The following is a 12,355-nucleotide window of genomic DNA, read 5'->3' as shown; positions in this document are numbered from 1 at the left end:
GAGGAGGTCCTGGGCAGAAAATCTCTCCAGAAATCTCTCCAGAAATGATGACCATAAATAAAATGCCTGAGAATTTCATTCCCTTGTTGTTCAGTGTTTGAGGAGGACATGAAAGCCATGACTGGAGAGACCTGGAGATTTTTGCTCCGGGTCATCTTCCACTCCCATTCCAGCCCACGGAGCCCTCCAGCAGCCTCGGACACGTTTCACCAGAAAGCAGCGGAGCAGAAGACCTCCCGAGGTAAAGCAGGAGAGACGGGAACAGAGGCTTTGTGAATTGGGTTTTAAATCAGCGCCACTCCACATTCAAAAAAAATAATAATATATATATATAAATATTTCACAAGCCGTGGGAAATGACACGATCCCCGGATAGAGACAACTTCCTTAGGCAAAGCAGAGGTGCCTTCACCTCGGCTCTCTTTGGAACCCTCCCCAAAACCCCACGGCACCCAAGCCTCTCTCCACCCCCGGGGGGGGGATGCTATCGCCGCTCTCCCCCCCCCTGCTGCCCGGCGAGCTCCCCGCGACCCCAGCCCCGGCAGCAGGCGGCGGTGCCCCCTGGTGGGCACGGAGGGGCTCGGGGGCGGCGCCGTGCCCCCGGCGGAGCGCAGCGGGTGCGGAGCGGGTGCGGAGCGGGTGCGGAGCCGCCGCAGGCTCCCCGCAGCCCGGCCCCCTCCCCGCATCCCCCCGCCCCAAAGCGGCCGTGCCGGCCCCCTCCTCCGCCCGCCGATAAATCCCCACCGCCGGGGGGGCTGCGCCGCACTCGCGGCTGCCGGGCTGAGGGCAAGAGGGGGGACAGCCCACCCCGCCTGTCCCCCCCAAAATATCCCCCCTCCCCTCCGGGAGAGACCCCCGAGCACGGGGGGAGCGGAGCGGCTGCCGCCGGAGCGCAGGTGAGTGCCCGGGGTGCAGGGGTGGGAGGTTGTGGGGTGCCCGGGGGTGTTGGGGTGGGAGGTTGTGGGGTGTCCATGGGGCACCGCAGGGGAACAGCCCCCTCCCGACAGCGTACTTATTGCCGAGTTTTCCTCCGTGGGCTTGAGACGGTTCCCATTGGGGTGCCGGCATGGGGTGAGCATCCCGCAGAGCATCCTCGGTACCCAGCGCTGCTTCTGTTGGGCTGTCCGGGCGTCCCTGCTCGTTGTCTGCGGTGCTGTGAGCCCGTCTCTGAGGTGCATCTCCCTTTTCTTTCAGTGCGTGGAAAGGGCAGCTCCCTGCCCTGGCACCCGCGGCTGGGGGCTGAGCGGCTGGGAGATGCGCAGGGCATGGGAAGTGTCGGTGGTTCCCGGTGCTGAGCAAGGGGCATCGGGCTCCTCACTTCGGGGCCGGAGCTCCAGGAAAGTGAAATACTGGGCTGCCTGCCTACCTGTTAGTCCCCGTGGCCCTAGATGTGCAGCAGGTGGAGCAGGGATCTTCCCTTGGTCACAGACAGGGTCGGGGTCCTTGAGTGTGTGTAGAGAGAGACTGTACAGGGCAGAGAACAGAGCTCATTTGTTTTAGTGTTTGCCATTAACCTCATGCTCAAAAGCCTTGATTCGGGTCCACACCCCCTCTAAATATCCAGCTGTTGAAAGCACAGGGCATTTCATCTGCATTTTTATATTTTCTGCTGGTTGGGAATCCTCGTGAAACAGCGCAGAAATTTTCAGTTTTAAAAGAACAAAGCTGGAATGGGTATGCACCCATACACTCCAAAAACCCAGGGCTCCAGGTGAAAGAAAAAAAAAAGCACCATCAAATATTGCAACTTATGGTATGAGAACTGCACTACTTTCCCTTACAGAAACATGTACGTATGGCTTCTGGCCAGCAAAGCCCATGTTTAATGCTGGTGAGGGCTTAGGTGCTGTTGGCTTCAGTGGAATTGCTCAGTGGCTCAAGGCGAACATGTGCTTTTGTGCTTTCCCAAACCAAGGCTTAAGTCCTGTTCGAAAAAAATTTGCTTGGATGAATCAAGCTCGTTCAGGAGTTCAGTGCAGACTGAGTCAGGGAAGCATGGACTGAACGGCAGTACCAGCCCCCCTGTGCAGGAGCTAGGAAATCACCAGTGCCTTGGGTTTTTTCCTGGAAATGCAGACAACAAGCTCATAGGAGCCAGTAGCCCTCTGTGATCATGAGCTGCCTGTAGCCTGTCTTTGCAGTTCAGTCCTCTCACAAACTTCGAGACCTAGGAGGGCAGCTCTTACATGAGCCATCCAACTTTAAAAAAAAATAAAAATAAATAAATAAAAAAGAATCTCTCATTCGGTAAAACGATGATCTGCAATTATTTTACAATCACTGAACACATAGGTGATTGTCAGGAACCAAAGCACTTTCAAGCATTAAAAAAAAAAAAGAGAACATTACATAATTAAGATGTCCAAAGAGTTATTCTAAATAGCTTGATTCTTCTGCAAGGAACGCTTTGATTCCTTTAAAAATTAGAGAAAATTGTGCTTAACTGTTCCATTTTTTCCCCTTCTGAAGAAGTCCTGCACATGCTGAAACCATCTGTACCCTCAAGTAGCTTTTTTTTTTTTTTTTTTCCTGAAAGTAGATAAACATGCCTGCATTTGTACTTAAAAGCTCCAAGAAAAGTTCTGAAGCACTTCTGCTTGTACTGCTATTATAACAGCTTCGGCACAGCAGAGGCAGTGTTGGTTCAGCAGCTCTGAGCTTGAGCCTGGTGCTGTTGAAGCCTTGAAGCTTTACCACCAGCTTCACCAAGTGGCCACCTAAGGACAGTGGATATTTGTTTTAAATCTCGTGTTTTCCTGACCCTAGAATCATATCCAGGCAATCGCATGAGGATGTAGAAGGGGAACCTGGCAATTGCAGCTCTTCTGGCTGAGGGGTTCGGATTTAGCCATAACCTCCCTGCAAGACTGATATGTTTAAGACATGAGGGTCCCTTCCAGAACAAAAAAGGGAGCAGTCTTGTTTATTAAAAATGGAGAACAAGATCTCAAAGCAAACAGTGAGAAAAGCCTTAAATCAGTTCAAAGCTATTTGAAGTCATTGATCAAACACTGGGAAGACACGATGATAAAGAAAAAGGTCACCAGGCCAAACTCATCTCCGCGTAATTACATTAAGTCTGTCAAACTAATCCCTGGCCTATCTTGACGGAAAATATTATGCCGGTTCTTTTTAATCGAGTGACCAGTATATTAAACAGCCTGGCACCTCTTGTCCGCACACTCAAGCATGTAAATATGCCTGCTTGCGAGCAGCCCTCATGAATTCAATGGGTTTGGCCTTTGTGAGGTTGACCACCTGCACGGGTTTTAGTTCTGCAAGCAGCCAGTGAATTAGCCCTTCTGAACCTCCCCTTGTAGCTAATTTGGTGCTCTTGATGGCTGGGGCAGTAAGAAGTGTGGGGTTTGTGGGGGAGGTTGGGGTGGAGAATTTGGCAGAGGCAAGTGAGGTCAGCATTTAAATGCGGCTGAGATGAACTGGAGATGCGATAAGCAGAAGGCCAAGTAGGAAGTACTGCTCTGAGCTGAGAATAATCAACTGCACAGCTACAGGAGGGGAAGCAGCTCTCAGGGGTAGTATTCTCAGATGACTGCATCGCACTCTCACATGGGAGGTATCTCACAGGGCTGCACAAGGGAGCTTGTAGGATTTGACCTTACAAAGCATGTGAAGGGCTTAGGTCCTGCAGCTCAGTGCTGTTGAGGTCCTAACAGGAGCACTTGGCCATGAGGCCCGGGCTGGGGCACTCAGCAGCCCTGCAAGAGTCACAGGAGGTTGTAAGACATCCTGGCCTTAGGTGGGACTGGGCACAGGTGACAAGAATCCACTGCAACAAAGGAAGATCTTTTCTTAGTCCTACAGTCAGCAAAGTCAGGTTGAGTAGAACTGTTTGGGGCTGTAAATCACTTGGTAACCCCAGAAGCACATTGATCAGCCCCAATATCTAATGTCTGCTCACGGGTAATTAACAATTTTCATTGATGTTCCTTCACAGCCAGCATGAGCACAGGGGGCCAAAATGCCAAAAGTAGGGCTGTCCTTTAAAAGGTGAGCCACGGTCTGACACATGGCACTCACAAAAGCTGTGGTTGTTGCCTGGGGCTTTCTGAGCTCCAGTTCCCCCTCTGTGGCCTCTGCTGGGTGGACTCTTTGTCCCAGCTGGCAGCTTCTTGGCCTGCACCACATCTGCCTTCTCCCCCCAGATCACAGGGAAAGCTCCTCCTGGCCCCACCACCCGTCCACCACCCACAAGCTCCCACCCATTACCAGGCACTCTCCAGGACAATGCAGCTCTCCTTCTGTGCCTTTAAGACTTCCCAGGTTTGGATGTCCTTGAAGGGATATCGTGCTGACTGCTTCTAATTACTCCATTAGTTGATTTATCAGTTTATGCTGAAGTCAAAGAAGCCCAGGAAGGCCTCCCATTCCTGAATCCACGTCTCAGATGAGATGGGCTCTGTTTGGAGGGGATGAGCAGCAACTACCTGGTCCCCTGGGTCGGACAGCTGCTCTCCCCAGCGTGGCCACCTGAGCCCTCTGACCCTGTCCTGTCCTTCCAGACACCCTTTTCATGTCTTTGGGCCCCTTGCCATTCCCCATGCGGTGTCAGTTCTGCACTCCAGTCCAGTCCAAATACACTGCCCGGTTCCACGTCTGCCTTTTTTCTCTGTTTGGGAAGCAGGTTTTGTTTTACATTTACAATACAATCAGCAAACGAAAAAAAAAATACATTTATGGAACTAACAACCTACACATTTGTTTATTTTCAGCTAAACTTACTCCTCTCCACAAGCTAAATTAGACAGCTTTTCCCATTAAGTTACTACTGGTTCTGATGTACTTTTTTTTCCAAGCAGGCCAGGCTATCTGCTATCACAGACAGCAGTTGTTACATTACATATTCTTTCTCTTTTCTTTGTGTTTTGAAATATCGAGGGATCAGTTCAGACTAGCTTTTAATAAAGAAAAGCATGCAAGTGGGGGCCAACGTAGCAAAACACTCTTGAAACGTGCTCTGTGGGTTGGGTCCCGTTCTTATTCTGTCTCTGAGTGTCTTTCCTGTAGGAGAAGAGATTGAAGCCGAGCACATCAGTTGAAAGATACCATTCAGAAAGAGATTTATGATCCTGTTTCATCAGGGATGCTTATGTGGAATTACTGCCTGCCTGAAAGCACTGACTCAGAGCTCACATGTAAATTGCCAGTATAATTCCACTATTCTGTGTTTCACAGAATTGAATGTTTTGTGCCTTGCTTCAAGTGTTTTCTTGATGAAAATCTTTCAGTTTTCTCCTAAAGAGAGCTCTGTAGACAGCCTAACTGTAACCACGTCTCCCTGAGTTGCAAACATGCAGCAACTGCCAGTCAAATGTGTGATACCTTAATTTTGAAATGGACAGCTTCATATCAACACCACTGTGTTCTTGCAGGAGTGCTTTAGTGATATCATTCCTCCTCGTATGTGTGAAGTTTTGCATGAAACTTAATATCCATGCTGTGCTTTAACTTCACATCCTCAGTCCTTCGCACAAAACCAGAGGTGAATGCTCAGCAAGACCAATCATGGGAGTGGGTGACAGTAATACATGGGCATGATTCACACATATTTATACAGCCAATAAATTAATCTTGATCCATATACTGAGACACTTCATTATAACACAGAATTAAGTTACAAAGTGCTTCTCATGCTGTTGAAATAGGGCAGGTTCAGTAATCAGCACCCAATTTGGAAACTAAGAGCAAGGTCTGGTAAGGTTCACACAAACAGGAGCATACAGTGTTTCTTTAGCAGGTATTTTCCAGCCAATGATTCCAAACTTCTGGGGGTCAGAGCAGCACGTGCCTGCCCTTTGCAGGATGAAGTGGTCCGGCTGGGTGCATCCTCTCTGCTCGAGGTAGCTCATTGCGATGCTCAGGCAGGCATCCATGCAATTCACGCCTTCATGAGTTGTGCACATCAAGTGTCCACCTTTCTCTTTTTGCCACGACTAATGGTTTTGTTGCTGTTGCATTTCATAGGAGAGCACAGACTAGTTAAGAGGCCTCACGGAGCTGTAAATATTTGATGAAGCTGCCGGCTGGGGCTTTGTACAGCGTGAGTGTAAATTCAACGCTGGAAGACAGCTAAAAATCAAATTATGCTGAGCATTGTCTTGCTGAATTAAAAGCATGAATTGACACAGGTCTTGATCCCTGAGCTGAAACAAAAACCAGAAACTCCTGAATAGTTTGACATGGTATGCAGTACACCCTGGTAGGAAGGAACCGCTCGCCTGAGGGGTTATAAGTGCACATCCTTGCAGTGCATGTACCAGCCTTTCTCTGGGCTGCATCTCCCACTGTGCCTGCTGGTTGAGCCTTAGGAGGGATTTCAGGCCATTAAAACACACAATGTTCCTCTGAAAAGCAGCGATCGTCATGCCCATGCTTGCATACCTCCCGTGGGCCCTCGGCAGACACAGGGAGGAGGAGTGTTATCCACTTGTGTCAGGTAACGCGTGGCCACAGAAGGAAAAGCCCCCCTCTTACAGAAGAGAAGAAAACAACGTGAAAGGAAGAAATAGGAAATTCTTACTGTAGCACAAGAAATCCCCAAAGCACTATAATTTAAGCCTGGAGCCCACTATGAGGAAGTCTCCCATGGTTGGCCTGCGCTGCCTGGCTGAGCTGAGCTGGGCCGGGGAGTCCAAAATGCTGTGACCACAGCTGGGTTTGGGAGGATGGGGTAGGGCTTCAACTGCTCCCACTTGTGGAGATGTTTGGAGCCAGGCTTCAGGGATTGTAATTTTTACGTTATTGTTAAAGAAGTGGGACAGGGCCTGCGTTTCACCTGTTGGTTGTGAAGGTCTGTGTCCTGAAAAGCCTGAGGCAAGCTTTCACTTCTGTAGGCACCAAAGCATTAGCAAAACAGGGAGAAATCTTCCACTGATAGCAACGGGTGCCAGATTTAACACTTTTTAATGACAGCACTGCTCAATTGTCACTTTGAACAAGATACAGTATTTAGCATAAATAGTTCCTTATAGGCTCTGGCTTATGATCTAACATACATACTAAGCTGTTAAAGGGAAAAACATGCTAAAAACATAAAGGATGCATATTTTCACAACTACCTGATGATAGAAGAACTATTTTCAAGCACTTTGCTAAAAAAAATAGCAAAAAAGGGAAATGTCTGAAGTATCTGATACAGGAGGAAAAATTAAATCATAAATAAAACCAGATCAGCCATACACAAAGGGTTTGTGCACAGCCGCCTTTGAAGCAAACTGTGGCTAGGCAAGAGATAAGTGTATTTGGATTTACTGGTAGAGGTGTTTGCAACTTTTTCAGCTCGGGCCCATAGCATTGTGCTGTCAAAGAGCATCTCATGGGTGTTTGGAAACTTACTCTGGTGCCTTTTCTGCTAAGTGTTCCTGTTAATAAGTGCTAGCAGAGAACCCTGCCTAACACTGCTGATGTGCAGCCAAATGAAGGAGTGCAGAAATGAGGTGAGAAAGTCCTGGCCAAGCCCTAGGGACAGCCAAGTTCAGGGGGGGAGCAGAGGCTGAGGTTCTTGTGTTATGATAGCTTACTATTATAACAGCACTGCTTTGCATTACCGGGAAAGCTTAAATCTAGAGTGTGGGCAAGTCCAGACGCCAGGTCCAGGGGAGAAACAAGGACTTGGTCCAATCACTGCATGTGCTTTGGGGTTTCATCCACATCCCTTAGGCATCACAGACTTCACTGGAGCCAGTCGATGTCTGGGAACTGCTAAGAACATAAATAAATTATTAATATACTGTCAGATAAGGGAGAAAATATTACTTCAATGTCTTCCACGCTTTGTGTAAGAGTTGGCTTTTCTGAAGTCCAATTTCTTTTGTTTGCTGAGGGAGTTTTCTTAAGGAACCCATTATTTATGCTATTATCCTGTTTTCTCTATCCTTTGGGGAATTCAGCAGATGTGAATATAGCCAAGACAAGTTCCTTCCTAACCTATTCATATGTGAAGAAGATTTTCCAGGGTTTTATCTGTCCTGGCTGTCCCTTGCTGGTACTTTTGTCTGGGCACCAGAGGAGTGGGAATCCCCACACTGGAAAAGTGTGGGGATTGCAAGGGTGGTTCCTGAGCAGCCAGAGCCAGCTGATGTGCATCAAACTGAGGGTTTGCATCCTTGACTAAAACAGCTTCCCAAAATGAATGAAATCAAGCTGCATCTTCCTTCTATGCTTTCTGAGCGCCCTGGGTTGTGACCAGCTCCTGTGCCACAAGCATGGAGCACAACAGCAAGGAGCAAGCAGTAGAGTTGCTACCATACAGCATTTGGTGCTTGGACTTCAAATGTAACCATAAAAGTAGGATAAAAATACAGAGGCTGGCACTTACCTCTTCTCTTGGTTTAATTTTTACAGGGCAGCCTAATTTGATCTTCTCTTTTTTTGTTGTTTGATAGTGTACAGCACATTCTAAACAATCATTTTATAAGATGTTCCTGTGAGGTTAAGAGCCATAGCAAAGTAGTCCCTATTTATTGCTAGCTTTCTACCTGAGAAGCTTGCAGGCAGCAGACTGTGAGTTGTGTGATGATTTTAATGTGAGGGTGGCATTTACATGGATAAAATTTCCATTATTTCATAACCGAGCTATTGTTTTCTACCCAGGCACACAGTGGGAATGGTTCGAGAGAAAAAATATATATTGTAGTTCTTTCTTACATTATATTTTGGCTGCATGTAATATCTCTCTTACTTCTGTATTTATTTCCTGGTATTGTTGATATGATAGTCTATTTTCAGAAAAATACGCTTTCTCTCTGGAACTGTTTTTTAAAAATATCTTCTTTAACAGGCAAAGAATGCAAGTAATTTTATTTTGACTATTTATACATAATGATTTTACATTGTTCATTCAACAATAAATATCTTAATGGACATTTTCAGGTAACAGCATTTAAATAATTTCACTATCTAGTACAGCAGTACCAACACTGATCTAATTTGGGGCCATATTAGATAGAACAGTTTAAGATGTTCCATGAGGCAAGAATTCTTGCGTATGTGGTTGAAACTGTTGCAGCACAAGGCTGAGCAATACTGCGTGATCTTGAAAATGGTCCTGAAAATCAATCATTCTGAATTTTCAATTATGCTGGAATGTTTTTTTGGCAGATAGAGATATATTATTAAAAAAAAAAAAAAAAAAAGGAGATGCTAGGGTGTCAAAAGTGCTTGAAATGTACAATGCGTATAAAAGCCTGCCTTGGACAGTGAAGCCAGAAGATGAGAAGAAATTTGTCAACAAGCTATGCCCACTGATAGGTGCTGCATCCTATCCATCTACTCATCCCTAATATGATGGAATTAAATTGCCAACCTTTCCTTGATGATTCCGTGCATCTGACTCTGTACTGAAGCACCAGCACACAGAGATCTAGTCTTTGTTTCTTGTTGAACCAACTTTGTCTTTAGAAACATCCCTGGACAGCTGACTACTAGTGGATCTCAGAAATGGTGTCTCTTAACCTAGTTTCTTTGTCCTCTCAAAATTTGTATTAAATTTCTGTTTTGAACCTGTCAGGTGTGCTACAAAAAAGCATCCCATGTTGCTTATTTTGACAGCTTGTTTAGGCATAAATTTACCTTGAAGGCATTTCCAGGGCACTTTCAGTCCTTCCTTATCTATCTGGACAGGTATGTTGAAACAGTTGCCTACCTCTACTGTTAACCTTCTTGTGCCAACACTTGTCCCCAGGTGCATTACCCTTTGCACTGAATTCACAAGTAGGTGTGGACATAGCCAGCAACTCTGGAAAGAATCAAAGCACCTCTGATCATGTAGAGACCTCCAGAGAGTCATCTGTAGGCTCTTTTGCCAAACCAATGTCATCCAGGCAAATACATATGCTTCCTATGGCACCAAAAAAGTTGCATTTTCCTGATATCTCATTCCAAACGTAACCTTGCTGAGGAGAAAGCCCTTTCTCCTGGTTCTGATAGGGCTCAAATGTGGGCTCTGTTGTCCAGAGCACCTCTTTTCTCTAGTTACTTTAAAGTGTTTCTCTTGTTCAAATTGCTTCTGGGTCTACACCCAAGGAAAGGGTCCGGGTTTGGTAGCTTTTGCTGGTGACCTTCAGTTGGACCAGCCCTCTTCTACTCCCTAGGTGCCTCAGAGCAGTATTTCCAGGATGCCAAGAGAGAGTGCAAATCTAAATCTGTTCTGCTTTTCCACCCCCCTTTACAGATTTCTAACTTTGGTGGGACTTTGAATTGCCCCAGTATTGGTAAAGTGGGATCTTTTTCATTTTCCCCTAGTCCTGTGGTGCCTGGTCACTCTTTGCAGACAAGCAGGAGGGCCACTTACCACCATGTGCACTGGACCTGACAGCCCAGCACTGGGTAAAAGAAGACATGGGCTAACACAGCACTGCATTCCCACACTAGGGCTGCTCTGGATAACCCTGTCTCATGGAGGAGCTGGGGCACATCATCTCCTGAGCTCCCTTCCAGCATGATACTTCTAATGTGATTTAGCTCCTGGATTTTTAAAGCATCACATAAGTGGCATCTTCATGCTCTTCAAGGAGGCTAGCAAAACTCTCACTTTATTGTGGAGAATAATGAAATGTTGTTTAATGTCCCTCCTCCAAGCTCTTAGCAATTAAACTTATTTCATCGTGCTGATTTTAAACAGTCTGGCAAAATTCTCGCTGAGTGGCATGTTGTCTGGAAACTGTTCATCCAACTTCTCTCTCATTCTTTGCAAGATAATCAGGGAAGACACACACTGCAGGATCCTTGCTCCCCATCCCAGCAGTGCATACCCAAACCAGCACCCACAGGGAGACACCCTGCTTGCTGGGAGGAGGGATGCACTGTGTGCTGTTGTTTCCAGCTGGTGTGGCAACCCACTGGGGCATCAGACTGCTGACACTAAGAGGAGATGTTAGCCATGGAAGTGCTCATAGGCAGGGGATGAAGAAGTACCAGGAATGGTTTCCTATGACCAAGACAAGGATGGACTCACCTTCTTCTACCTTGTATGCTCCTTAACAATGAATTTAAAGAAATCATCCAGAGTGACAATCTGACACCTTCTTCTGATTAAAGGACATCAAATCCAGTTACTGTAAGCTCTGGCTTGGCTGTTTTTGCGATTTCCCTCAATTCCCAGCAGAAATTAAGCACGGGAGCTGGGATTCAGACATCTGAGATTAATGGAATTGCTCAGGTATCGAAGCAGTGACAAAATGGAAAGTTCTTCCTTGCAGAAAAAGTAATTAGTCCCTTTCAGATCTTCAATTTGACACTAGCTCAGCATCACTTATTCTCCAGTGGGAATATTACGTCTTAACAAGGTTCATTGTAATATCATCCTTTTTCAGTAGTAATCGGAAGAGAGAAGGCCTCTTAAAACTGTTGTCTTGCTGCATTGAGATTTTTAACATTTCAGCCTCCCACTTATCAGCTGATATTGCTCGCATTGACTTCAGCACGTGAACAATCCCAGTACTCTCAAGTGTCTAGAAATCAGCTCTTCCTTCTTCACCACCCCCCCACCCAACCTCCACCGCCTGTATTTTTGGCAGGAGTCTGCAGAGAAAAGCAGCAATGTTTCCAAATTAAAAGGTAGTGTTACAACTGAAGTTAAAATCCTCAGGGTGGGGAAAACATGTCAAAATAATCTGTGAGGCTGGGTTTTGGGGGAGAAAGGATAGCTCCATGGTGTGGATTTCACCTTAATAAGAAATTGTGTCAGCCCTGGGTCTCTGTTCCTTTACGTCAAGGCAATTCTTCCAAAAGTAGAGTGTGCCATCCATTCATGTGTAAAACAGGCAAATGCAAAAGTGCTCAGGTGAAAAATATGCTGTATTTTTAAGAGCTGAGCTGCTGTCCTGGCACACACTTCTTTGAGAGTTTAATAAAGCCTGGAACAGCCTATGCTATTTGGTTTTCTCAGGCCAAGGAGATCCTTTCTCCGTGCCACCACTCATAGTGCAACCCCACAGCCCTGGGTTGCCCTGGGTTGACCTGTGCAAGTCCTACCTGTGTTTAATTGCTTGTTCTTCCATTTCCCCATCTATCACCCAAAGTCCTGTCTCCAATTTAGCATCATGTGTTAGAGGCTGTTGAAACACAGTTGAGAAGACTTAGATGTACAGCTGGGTGGCTGCATCTCCTACATAGGTTTGATAATCAGCCTCTGTGCACAGCTCCAAGTTATTTTGAATAGAGGACTGCTGAAAATAAACAGAAAAAGAATTAAATAAATTGTAAGTGACCTCCTTTCCTGCGCCGCCAGATTGGGACACTCTGTGGGTAAACATCTCCGAATAAAGCTGTTCTAAATTAAATAAATCGCTGGCTGTGGTGGGTATAATATGAGGCTGCAATAAAAGCTATTTAAAAT

The 12,355-nt window shown here is 46.3% G+C and overlaps 1 protein-coding gene across 3 annotated transcripts in view; it reads left to right on the top strand.

Annotated features, from left to right (window-relative positions):
* The first annotated feature begins 421 nt into the window (after positions 1–421).
* HTR1E (5-hydroxytryptamine receptor 1E) overlaps positions 422–12,355 on the top strand; it is a 34,426-nt gene continuing 22,492 nt past the window's right edge. For all 3 annotated transcript variants that reach the window (XM_068678032.1, XM_068678031.1, XM_068678030.1), the window contains exon 1: positions 422–896. The gene's annotated coding sequence lies outside the window, so the exon portion shown is untranslated. The remainder of the gene's footprint in view (positions 897–12,355) is intronic.

This window comes from Anas acuta, chromosome 3 (assembly GCF_963932015.1).
Source record: "Anas acuta chromosome 3, bAnaAcu1.1, whole genome shotgun sequence".
Classification (NCBI taxonomy): domain Eukaryota; kingdom Metazoa; phylum Chordata; class Aves; order Anseriformes; family Anatidae; genus Anas; species Anas acuta.
This window is presented reverse-complemented; position numbering and strand designations above follow the sequence as displayed.